The sequence below is a fragment of the Phascolarctos cinereus genome, unplaced genomic scaffold (assembly GCF_003287225.1).
Source record: "Phascolarctos cinereus isolate Bilbo 61053 unplaced genomic scaffold, phaCin_HiC Scaffold_9;HRSCAF=440, whole genome shotgun sequence".
NCBI lineage: Eukaryota > Metazoa > Chordata > Mammalia > Diprotodontia > Phascolarctidae > Phascolarctos > Phascolarctos cinereus.
Window position 1 is genome coordinate 38,442,118 of NW_027556402.1, and position 13,344 is coordinate 38,455,461.

The 13,344-nt window shown below is 39.1% G+C and overlaps 1 protein-coding gene across 2 annotated transcripts in view; it reads right to left on the minus strand.

Annotated features, from left to right (window-relative positions):
• BMPR1B (bone morphogenetic protein receptor type 1B) overlaps positions 1-13,344 on the minus strand; it is a 277,054-nt gene that overhangs the window by 198,680 nt on the left and 65,030 nt on the right. The window contains exon 1 of one of the 2 annotated variants that reach the window (XM_021008398.1): positions 7,057-7,360. The exons of the other annotated variant lie outside the window; for it this stretch is intronic. The gene's annotated coding sequence lies outside the window, so the exon portion shown is untranslated. Of the gene's footprint in view, positions 1-7,056; positions 7,361-13,344 lie in introns of those variants that run through there. 2 annotated transcript variants of the gene reach the window in all.

Sequence of the window (13,344 nt, forward strand, 5' to 3'; positions counted from 1 at the left end):
AGTGAGGATGAAGTGAGAAAATATCTGTAAAGTGCTTGGCACACAGTAGGTGCTAACAGGAATAGGGAACCTGTGGCCTTGAGACCACATGTGGCCTTCTAGGTCCTTGGGCACTTGGCCTTTTGACTGAGTCTAAGTTTTACAGAATAAACCCTTTGGGGGGCAGCTAGGTGGTGTGGTGTATAGATCTCCAGCCTTGGAGTCAGGAGGACCTGAGTTCAAATCCAGCTTCAGACACTTGACACTTACTAGCCGTGGGACCCTGGGCAAGTTACTTAATCCCCAAAAAACAAAACAACAGAACAAATCCTTTTATTAAAGGGATTTGTTCTGTGAAGTTTGGATTCAGTCAAAGGGCCACACCTGAGGACCTAGAAGGCCATATGTGGCCTCCCTGGCTATTAGGAGGTACTTAATAAATGCTTGTTTTCTCCCTTACCCCTCCTTCAACTCCAGAACTAGGTAACACAAAAAAGAAGTTAGTAGGTTATTAAAGATTCATCCCAACTATTACAGAAATTCTCTATTGCTTAGAAGAATAAGATCATGAAACATCGGTCTTGACCAGAAATAATAAGCAGACTACAGAAAACACTAAAGAACTAATTATTAAAGGCCTATTCTGTGCCAAGCTATGTACTAAGTAGGTGATGAAGATGTAAAAACAAAAATGAAAGAGATCACATATGTAAGCATATAAGCAAACTCAAGATATATACTAAAGTACATACCAAGTAACTTATTGTTGTATTTGGGGGGGGGGGGGTTGATTGGTGGCACTTGCAAATGAGAGGATTAAGAAAAGGCCTCACATAAAAGACACTGTTTGAGCTGAGTTTTGAAGAAATCTAAGGATTATATGAGAGAGAAATGGATAGAGTTAGAGCATATTGGACACCACTGTACCACATGCAAGAGCAGGAACAAGAGACAGAATGTCATATGAATATGGAGAACAGCAAATAAAACCTGGTATACATTGTAACCTATAAGAAAATGTATATTCTGTTTTCATTTTGTGCCACTCCAAAGTTAATTCACTCAAGAATTCTTTGGCAAAATAGACAAGGCACCAAATTACAAAATAAATAAAAACAGGGGGTTGGGGTAGACAACCTCTGAGTCCTGTACAATGCTAAAAATATCATGAAAGTATGACCGACTTTGAGAGAGCCACCTACAGTAGCATGATATAAAGATTCAATTTATGTTGGGGAAGAAGAGTGGTAAGTATCATATCGGTCACCTCATTTCAAATCCATAAGTGTTTTTGGTTACAGAAGACTCCAGCTGTTCCTTTCATGTCTGGCACTACATGTCCTATCATATAGCTGGAAGGGACCTTATTAATCATCTAGCTCAACTCTGTCATTTTTCAGATGAGGATACTGATGTTCAAAGTACTAAAGTGACTTGTCCAAGGTTACAAAGGTTCTAAGTGACAGAGCTGAAACTGAAGTTCTGGTCTTCTTGACTTCAAACCAATTGTTCATCATACTACATCTCATTGCAAGCGTTTTCCGATATCAATCCAACTATCCCTTGAGTGCCAAATTTAAGAGCCTTTCCCCAGTCCTAATGCTACTTCGCATCTTCTCTGCATTATCTGATCCTGCTAACTAGCCACCCCTCCTACTAGACACTTTCCTCTCACTCTTTGTGTGATTGCATTTACCTCTTCTCATTTGATATTCTCTGTTATCTCGCCAGTTCCTGTGAGGTCAATGATCATCTCCTTGCTGATAACTCCTTAAATTCATCCACTGAGCCATAGTCTCTCTCCTGAATACCAGTCCTGTATTACCAATTGCCTACCATTTCCAATTAAATGTCCTATAAACTCAAACTTAACATGTCCAAAATAGAAGTATTATCTTCCCATCCTCCAAAGCCTCCCCTTTACCTAACTTGCCTATTTCCAAAAGATGATCTCCATCTTTTGAGTCACCCACACTTAAAACCTTGGAGTCATCCTTGACTCTTTCTTCTCCCTCACTTCTCACATCCACTTAAGTTCCCAAGTCTTCTTGATTCTATCTCCACAATATACCTACAAATCATCCTCTGCTATTCATTATTACAACCACCATTCTTGTTCAAGCACTTAATACCTTTTCCTGGCCTACTTCAATCACCTTCAAATTAGTATCCCTGTTTCCAGGCTCCCCTTTTCCAATCCATCTTGCATATGGCTTCCAAAGAGATATTACTTAATCACCAGTTTAACTCTGTGCAAAACACTAGTAAAAAAAAATTGAAATTCCTCTCTTTGGCTTTTAGAGCTCTTCATATTGTAATTCTAGCCTTGTTTATTACCTATTGTTTTTTTTATACATACTATGCCCACACTCCTACTGGTTCCCCTGCCCTGCCTCATTAATGGCACCCCATCTCCCAGCAATCTGTCTCCACACAGGTGCCTGTATTCCATGTCTCCAATGCACTTCCTCCTCACTTGCACCTCACACAATCTTTTGCCCCAAATCTTAAGTGAAATGCCACCTGTTACAGGAAGCCTAGCCTAATACCCTACGTTCTGGACGCCCTTCCTGCTGAATGTGACTTTGTAAATACTATTTCCCTCAAAAGACTAGAAGCTTCTTCAGGACAGGAACTGATTTAAATTTGTCTTTTTTATCCTCAGCACCTAGGAGACTTCCTGACTCATAAAAGGAATTTAATAAACACCTGTTGAATCCGTCAGATTATATTACTTTTATGCCCCCAATTGACCATACTTTTAAACATCTCTCAAATATAACTACTGTGTTTGTTTCATAGAAGATATTTTGAGGGAAACTGAAAAATTTGGTCAATTATTCAGATATCAGTCTACAAGCATTTATTAAGCACTGTGACCAGCACTGTGCTAAGCAGTGGGGATACCGAGGCAAACACAGAATGGATAGATGGATAGATGGATAGATGAATGGATGAATGGATGGATGGAAGGATAGATGGATGGATGGATGGATGGATGGATGGATGGATGGATGGATGGATGGATGGATGGATGGATGGATGGACAGATATGTAGATAGTATAAATGGAAGACAAACTCAAAAAGAATGCTCTAGCGTTGGAGAACGGGGACCTCGAAAGGTCCCTTTCAAGAGGTGGGACATGAACACCTTAGATGACTATTTCAGGAGTTCGTGGAAGGGCTTCTGTCCAAAAATCTCCATCATATATCTGATCTAATGCTTGAATTTCCTTCAACAATGCAATAAGCCTTTTACTGCATAATCACATACACTGATGAATGCATGTTAAAACAGCCATGGCTTACATCTGTTCTTTTTGTTCAAGAAGATTTGAAAAAGCATGTGAGTGTTGGATATCTGAATAGACACTGAAAGACATCTGGAGCACAGGAAAGGGTAAATGAAGATGCTGAAGCAAACCTGACTACCTTGCAAATCTGCCTTGATTCTCATAATAGAACACATGTACAATATCACAATGGACTCTCTTTGAAATGTTTACTTGCATGTTGGCTTAAGAAGCCTTTCATCCATCTGTACAAGAAGGGTTTTGATCCATTAGCCTTAAGAATTACGGGACAAGAGATCCAAATGAGGAGAGAAGGAAAAGCAGTAAGAACCTATAAAAAGACTGGAGAAATACATAAGAACTTGCTTATAAAAATGATGTTCTATGATGACTTTTTTAATCATTATGAAAAACTATTGATATATTTTACGGCCACTGAACTTGTACTAAAGTCTTATTGAAACTCTTCATCATCACACGGAATCATGCTGGGTTCTAGAAGATGTTACTGGAGCACAAGAGCTGCCAGCTTTTACCAGGCTGGAAGGCATCAAGTACAGACTTGGCAAAAACTTAAGTGTCTGTCATCTATGGAAAGGTTCATCACCAGAACATTAAGTACCAGATGATTAATGTTTTTAGTCATATCAAGTCATAAAGATTTCCTCCTAAGACACTGAGAGATTCTGATCAGTGCTTCCTAATGGATGAAATTACAGTTCCATACCACAACACCAAAAATGAATAAATTCCTTCCTTTTTCTGGAATTTCTATCTGGATATCCCACTTTCACCTTGAACCCAAAATGTCTAAAATTGGATTCATCATCTTTCCTTCCAAATCATCGAGTTCTGACTATTTTTTTTATTTCCAGAAAACAGTACCACTATACGCCAGTTACTCAAGCTCAAAATCTGAATTCGCAACCATACCAAATCCCCTTATTTGACATATCATGCAGCTGTCTCTACCTTTCCCTTTCTACTGCCAGCACCATAGTTCAGGCTTCATAAACTGACATCTCGTAAGAGACCTTTCGGGGGGTAATATGATCGTTGGATCAGAGATTCAAAGATGAAAGGCCTCTCTACCTCCAGCCTTTCCTCCCTCCAAACTATTCCTTTGCACTGCCAATGGATTAATCTTGCTAAAGCACCAACACTTGCCTGCTTCAAGCTTTCATTAATTTCCCATTTCATAGGATAAACTGCAAACTCACAACACTTTTGAAGCATGGTAGCTCTTTAGGCTAAGGAAAAAAACAACAATGACAAACAACACAACTCTTGAGGGACTTGAGTAAACAAAGTCTTAAAATACTGGAATTCTAAAATAGATACTATGAACAACAAAAAATACTAACAACAAGTTCTAGCTGAAGTAACAAGGCAACCTGAGCAAGAGACAGGAAGGAGCATGTGCCAGGCATATCAAACCACTATCACCACACTGTCAGTGTTAAAATTGCCCGCACTCTATTGGTCAGAGCTCCATTTTGCATGTAAGACTTCTCCATATTACAGTGAGTATAAATGCCCCTTATGTACTTCCCAAATGATCACAGGACATCAGAAGGAAGAAGGAAGAAGGTTGAGTGAGGGGGAAAGGGAGCCCTGCCTGATCCAACAAATAAAATAAAAATTAAAAATACAATATAAAAATGGAATTGCAACCTTAGTCTGGGAAGACTTTATAGGTTGGGGTACGCTAAAAGATTTGTCCTGGAAACTAGATAGTCAAGTTGCTCTAGGGGAGAAATGCCTGACGTAAGTTAGCAATGACTGCATTTTCAGCTTTTTAGAAATATGTACATACATATGTGCGTGTACATGTATATATGTGTGTGAATGTGTATGCATGCCGATGGATCCATTATCTCATGAACGTGGGACTCCTCTCCACAATGCAGACCACAACTCATCCCTATCTTCCTCTATACATCCTTCGTTCATGTTTTCCTGTAGTCTTCTCAAAGGTGCACAACCAAATCATCTTGGCCTAAATCAGAAACTGGCACATTGATGGGCACCATTTGGCCTTGACCCCTGCCCCTCCCCCCAAAAAAACCTTGATTCCAAAATTTTAAAATGAAATTATTTTTCCAAGGACAGCATTTTTGTTGAATTAAAGGAAAAAACTTGAATATTTTAATGAGATGATATATACCTCATTTTTAAATAACATATTAAAATCTTTAATTGGTTTTTTTAAAGTTACCTTTATTAAGCTTTTTAGACCAAAAAAGTTATTAAAATTGCCTTTACTATTTTATAAAATGATTTTTTCTCCCTATGGAAGGGCTCATACCTCTGTCTGATGTCTGCATCTGATAACACTAGGGGGCACAGTGGACAGCACTGGACCTGGAGTCAGGAAGATTAAGTCTCCAATACTCAGCTGTGTGACTCTAGGCAAGTCACTTAACCTCTGTCTGCCTCAGTTTTTTCATCTGTTAAATGGGGATAATAATAGCTCCCATTCTCAGGGTTGCTCTGAGGATAAAATAAGAAAACATTTGTAAAGTCTTCTGCAAACCCCTATACAAATGCTATTATTAAATATTACCAGGTCCAGCCCATTTGCAAAATGGCTAGTTTTTGAATGCGCACTATATATCATACATACACATTAGCACCGATTAACAGTAGCCAAAGTATTCTTCCCTTCTTTTGGAGCATCTCACTGGACTGTCTTGGTTTAAATTTTAAGGGAACTTTAACATTTTTTCTTCGTAATTAGCTTAAATAAAGGAACACTATATTTAACCTCACCTCCCGAAGTCATCATCAGTCACTATCCATAACACAAAAACGAAAACAAATCCAAGTATAAATTGCCTTAATTTTTTAAAAAAGCTTCAGCAAGGTCAGGAAACAATTCATTAAACAATGGATCCATTACCCTCATTAATGTATATGATCCTTTCCTTTTAGTGAAGCAATATATTTATCTTCAAAACTAAATGTCATAAACACAGATACACAGATTTTAGGATCTGTTGAAGTAAGAAAACACATTTAGATGAATTTCCTCCCTGAACTCTTCAGTATTTTTAATGATACCTCGGAACTGAGAAAAACATCAAAGAAATTAAGTGTACCATAGCGACATTTAAAAGTCAAGTATGGAATGGGGAGGAAGCTATAATGGGGGAAGGGGATTCTTTTCTCATATTTTGTAGACAACCATGTCCACAGCACACATGAGCATGCACAGAGAAATGCACTGAGGCATCTGGAACTTCTTTCATCTAAGGATTAAAAAGATGACTCTGAAATCTCATCACTTGCCTGCTGCTACCCAATTATCGACCCTGGCACTCTTGGAGGACGCTCCTAGCTTAATTTCAGAATGTCTACTACACATACTCAAAACTTCTTGAGAACTTTCCCCTTGTATCCCATTCTATTCTTATTGAAACTACATTTTAAATCTGTAAATCCACATCCTTATTGACAGGTATGCGGTGATGCCAGCTTGATTTGCTAATTGGTTATTCTGATGTTTCAATTACTTCTACCCCTTCCCCCAACCCCAAAGAGAGATGGGTAGTCTTCCTGGTAGGAAAGGGCATGCAATCTGGGGGTTAAGATGTGCTTCCCCCCTCCCTCCCACACACCTCGCATGCGGCTGCAAAGGCCGGTGCACCCACAACAGGGCAGCCTGCAGAGCGCTTCTCCAGCAGGCAGCCGGCCAGCCAGAGCACTAGCCGGTCCTCGTCGATGCAGGGCATGCAGCAGCGAGTAGAGCCGGGCAAAGCGAAGACTCCACTAATGACTTACCTTCTGACTCAAGGCAGCCTTGCTCTTTTAGCCTTTTTTCCCTCCCTTGTCATAGCTCAGTGCCAAACTGTTATGATTCAGCAGGGAAAGCTTGAACCTCATAGTCAAAAAGACTTTTTTTTTTCAGCAGTGAAAATCCAAACTCCAGCTGCCTCCCCTGTACCGAAGGCTTTTTCTCCTTGCCTGCCTGCCTGCGTGCCCCAGCCCCAGCCCTGGCCCTCTCCTGGAGGCAGCTCCGGAACGGAGTGGTCTATAAATATTGACCCTAACACTTGCTGAGCTCTGCTCTGCTCTGCTCAGTGCGCTCCGGGCTCAGGTCTGTGTTACTGAACACCCTGGTCATACACGGGCGGGCAAACTTCTCAGCTGCTCAGACAAAGCTGGCGATTGGCTCGCTACCCTGCAACCCTGTGCCTGCCTGGAAATACCATTTTGCTGCCAGCTTTACAGATGCTGTGGGCCTTTCCTGAGGCCCAAATCAGGCACAGAAGGGCAATTATGAGGGCTGTCTGAAGAAATCCAGCTTTCTCCAAGCAGGTGGAGAGAGAAGAGGTGGGGAGAGGAGAGGAAGCCCTACCTTTGTTTTGGCTCAAGGACTTGATCTCAAATCCCCTTTATGGGGCCTTTTTACCTAAATGTTATTTAATTAAGCTCATAAAATGTAATTACTACACAATATCAGTGTCCAAAAAAACCTAAGAAACTATTTTCTTTATAACTTGGTAAATTTTTTCAAAGTAATGGATTAAAGAGCTCCAGAAAAGCCTGAGCATTTGGAGTTTATTTTCCGAAGAGCTGAATTGGGTTTGTTAAAGAAACTACCCCGAAGTTCAATACTAAGCAGATCCTGTATTTGCTGAGAAAAAATCCACGCTGTCATTTTATCATCTTTTTAATATATAAATTGATGTGTATTCTAGCCTAGAAAGTTCAGTTGCAGCTCCTGCTTCTACGATCTTATTTGGAAAGACTTGGTTTCTTTTGTTTATATTAAGTATATTGCTGTGCAAGTCACATAGCATCCCTGCACTTCCATTTCCTTTCCTGTAAAAAAAGGGGGGAGGGGGCCTCAACAGCCTCTATGATCTCCCTTCCAGCTCAATTGTCCTACACTGACATACATGTTTAAAAATGAAAACAAATACAGCATGTGTAAACGTCAGAGGGAATATGATATTCAGAAATGATGCCAGTACAAAAGACTAAATGCTAATTGATGTCCATAAGAGGAAAAAAGATGATGATTAGCCAATGCATGTATTCATATTTTCTTTATAATTGTTAAAAAAAATGTTTTAAATGATTTGTTTTTGCACGTCTATTTATAGCTATGAGTTACTTAACATGTGCTTGAATTTCACCCATTTAGCATTCCCTAACAGGGGCCAAGGCTTAGCCAACACTTTACAAGCTGACACTTAACAGAGATATAAAGCAGTACTTACACTAAGGGAACTGATATGTTTGATAACAACAAGAGGGTAATCGAAACCCAAATTTATAAATTTGCTCATTTTTCTTTTGTGCAACACTCATTGCTAAACAGGGATTATGGTAGGTCGGGTATCATTTCATAAGCACACAAAACAGCCAATGTATAACTTGGCCTTAAACACCTCAGGAAGGTGGCGATCAGCTGTTCCCTATATGTTAACCTACAATTTCAAAAGGATGCTACCCAAAGGAAAAAAATCAAAGAAAGTTTCATGATGTGGCAATCTGAAGAGGTATAGTGGCTGGCCACCAATTCTCCACTCTATTACTGATTCAAACCTACCACAGTATGGCCGGGGGGGGGGGGGGGGGGCAGTCAAGGTTAAGTGACTTGCCCAGGGTCTAGTAAGCATCAAGCATCTGAGGTCACATTTAAACTCAGGTCCTCCTGACTCCAGTGCCCTGCACTCTATCCACTGCGCCACCTAGCTGCTCCTACACAGGATTTTTTTAAACTAGTCTACTCAGAATCCTAACTATGAATTAAAGGGTACTATTCACAACCTTTTGCTTTTTTTGATTAATAGCATTTATTCCATGGCCAAATCATTTAAACTCTCAGAGCTCTCTAGGTAACTCTAAAGCTACAGATGCCCTGGTGGAGGAAGTTTCCTCCCCACAAAGTTCCCCATACCAAGGAAATCCTAAGCCCAGGCCCTACTCACTCCCCCCCCCCCCCCCCCGTGGGGAACCTGGGCCTCGAGGCCACATATGGCCCTCTGGGTCCTCAGGTGTGGCCCTCTGACTGAATACAAACTGTGTGAAGTTCAATCAAAGGGCCACACCCAGAGGGCCTTATGTGGCCTCCAGGCCTACAGGTTCCATACCCCTGCTCTGTCCTTTATCCCTCTACCTACATATTCTATTCAGCTCACTTCACTTAATGCCCATTAGGTGCCAGGCACAGGTGCTGGGGATGCAAAGGCAAAAATGAACCAGTCTGCCTTCAACAAACTCTAATTCTATGACGTTATTAGTGTAGGGAAAGCCACAAGAGAAAATTCCTTCCACCAAAGCAACTCAACCCTGACAACTTACTTAAGAACTTGGACAACCCAGAAAGTTGCCTGGTTACAGAGACTGTCCATCATTTTCCCACATTCACACAGAACGTCTTGGGACTTGAAGGCTAGCTTTCTATCCACCATAAAAACACTCTGCCTCTGCCTCCTTACAGAACACTGTCAACTTATTTGTACTTCTCCTCCTTTATTCTTTTAAAGGAGACCAAATTGGAGTAATGATTACCTAGACAAAACCTTCCCAAAAAACTAGACACAATTTCCTTTTAGAGCAAGACCTTACTTCTGAAGGGTAATTAAATCACCTGGTAGACTACATGAAGCCCTGAATGATTAAATAACACAAAGGAATATTTTATACAGAGGGAAAGAAAGCAATAATTTTAATGTTATGTGTGCTTTAGATAGTATAAAGCTTTGTGTTCTATGTCTATTCTTATGTAGTCATAAATTTTATGTATATTCATAAACATATATTCATATACATATGCTCTATATATAGCTCATTTCAACATTATCCACGGTATAAAACTGGTCAGAATTAAGAATTTTATTTACAAGAATTAAACTATTAGTAATTAAGTTATTTTTTCCCTAACTTGAACATTTTAATATAGCTGCTAGAGTATAACTATAAAATTACAGAATCATAAAGTCATAAATGTCTGGAAAGAAAATGAGTCAGGTATGCAAGTAAGGCAATCTGAGACTTTTTATTGTTTAAAAATTATAGGTAATAAGTTTTTAATAGAAACAGATTCAAAATGCCTACTTTATATTACTAACTAGACCAATAACTTGCTCACAAAAATGGAAAAATTACCTAACCTTTATGAGTTTCAATTTTTCCACCTGAAGAATGAAGTTGATAATATAAATAAAACTAAGTCAATTCAACAACTATATAATGAAACTTGTTAATGAACTATTATGAACCCAAGGTGAATAAAAAGGTTACTGTTGACAGTTCGGAGTTCACTGAACGGACAGAGAGCCTCCAATACATCCAGTCATATGACCATATGAGGATAAAAACTGAGTGTCCATTTCCTCATCTGTGAAATGAAGAAGCTAACACTTTCACTTGCTATCTAACACAGTCATTCTGGAGATCGAATGTGATAGCCTACATAAAACACAATACAAACCTTACATCCCTAGATACTTGTCAGTCAGGGGCTATGATCCCAGGATCCAAAAATATAGAGCTGAGATGGTGCCTAATCATTTCATTCATTCTACAGGAAGGAGGGCCAGAGAGATTAAATTATTTCCCCCAGTTCACAGAGATAGGAAGTAGCATGATCTAAATAGTACCCAAGGTCTTTTGACTCCAAATCTAGGCTTTTACTGCTATACTACATTTTTTTTCAATTTAATTCAACAGGTCAGAAAACAAAGTGTCTATAATGTGCAAAACACTAGCCTAAGGCACTCTCTAGATGAGAAAACAGAATTCTTCAGCATAACTTTGCAAAAATTATCCAAGGAAAATAGACTGCCCAGAATTGTCCTTCTTTCTAAGAAAAAATAAATAAAATAAGATTCTACTCTTCTGGGATATTCTGGGATAAAATTCTACTCTTCAAATTTAAATCTATTTGTAAAGCAGCAAATTTATGGAAATCTCATGTTAGGATGTTTCCTTTTTAACAAACTGAAATTTTAGGGCATGTCTTAAGATAGACTATTTATTTAGTTCACTGGATCTCCTCCTAGGACTTTCTTTACCTTTACATGCTCAGGAATTGATCAAAAGTGCCTCTTTCAAGGAGGAAAAAAAAAGTCTGTGGTTTACTTGTCAGACACAGGAAAGAAGAGAAGCAGGTTCCTACCATTTAATTCAACAACCATTTAGTAAGTAAGAAGAGTGTGATAAGGGAAAACGGCAGGTAGCTCTCTGTTCTCCTTAAGTAGCATCTGCTGAGCATCAAGTGAATGGAGGGAAGGTGGATCCCAGCACCCTGGCTGGACCTCCACGGTGATTTGATGGTGTGGCCTCAGTGAAGTTCATAGATGATAAACAAGTAAAGAGGGGTCACAAGCCTCCCAAACCCACCAAGATATTGGGAGCATCTGCAATTCACTGTGTTTCACCAGCTCTTTTTCTAAAGACCCAAACTCACTGCTATCCTGATAGCATCTACAAAGGTTGTATGCATATTTGTAATTTATATTCTGTGCTAAAATATGATTGATCTCAATCGACAAACACTTAGGAGATATTTAGGATGGGCCAGTCACTATCCTAGGTGCTGGAATCTAAAGACAAAAATGGAAATCTGTCAAGGGAGATGTGTATATATGTAAGTGCGTATGCGTGTAGACAGAAAAAAATATGTAGCTTAAGTAGAAAATAAATAAGATAAATACAAGGAAATCAGTAAGTTAGTTGTTATGGGTGCTTTGAAAGAAGAAAGAAAGGAAATAAACATTTATTAAATACCTACTACATGGGAGACACTGTGCTAAACACTTCACCAATATATCATTTGATACTCACAAAAACCCTAGGACATCGGAGGTAATATTGATGAGGAATTATAATTATTGATGAGGAATTATAAGATGAGGAAAACTGAGGCAAAAAGAGGTTAAGTGGCTCACCCAGTTAGTAATTGTATGAGCCTGCATTTGAATTCAAGTCTTCCTGATACCAAGCCCGGTGCTTCTACCCACTTCACCTTTGACAAATGATCTCTGCAGACCAACCTAGCTGATCAAGCAAAGCCATTAGTGATGAATCTCTTGGCCCTGATGACCCATGAAAAAATACAATTACTATGAAAAACATCTTAATGAAATCAAGTTGGAAAGGAGAGAACAAGCATTTTTACATGGCTCCTACTGTGTGCCAGGCACTGTGGAAAGTGTTTTACAAATATTATCTCATTTGATCCTTACAGCAACCACAAAAGGTTCTTGCTATTTCACAGATGTAGGAACTGAGGCAACAGGTTAACTAACTTGGCTATGGTCAGTCAGCTGGTAAGCTAGAAAGGCTAGATTTGAATTCAGATCTTCCTGATACCAGGCCCAACATTCTATCAACTGCACCACCTATCTACATCTAAGTGGAATATTACATTCAAAATACAGAGTAATTTACATATATGTCTTATTATCCCCTGCTGAAGTTCAACTATGTTCCAATTTACAAATGTAATAATTACATTTATTTACAAGCAAATAAAATTATCCATTGTGATATAAATAATATAGACTGTGATTTACAGTTTTTCCAGTTATTTTATTTTCTTTCAAGACAGGAGAAATTTATGCACCAGGTAGCAGTCTGAAATCTGCTGCCTTCTTTCTAATCAGAAAAATTCAGTTCCAAATGGAAGTAGATTTTTGTCATGGATTGAGGCCTTGAATGAAAGCCAGAAAGGAATCTGAGCTCCAATTCTACAAATACCTCTCCCTGACTCCTGGTACTGCTGAATTTCCTCTATCATGCTACTCCTGTGTTCCATTACAGGAAAGGCTTTGCTCTCATCTTGCTGTCACCTCTACCTTGCTAATACCTTAGGATTCTACCCTTCCCAGGGACAATTAGATTTTAATAGAAAATTTGAAATCAAAATGCCTTCAAGTCCTAAAGTAATGAGTCACTAACATTTCATGGCTGTAACAAGCCAATAAGAGGGCTATCTGAAAGCTGGGAGCCTTAAAACCATCACACTTACAGGATTCACTGGCAGATCAGGGTGTTTCTACCCTATGACAGCAGGTGCAAAGAAAGGAGGAAATAACCGGATCAGCACATTTT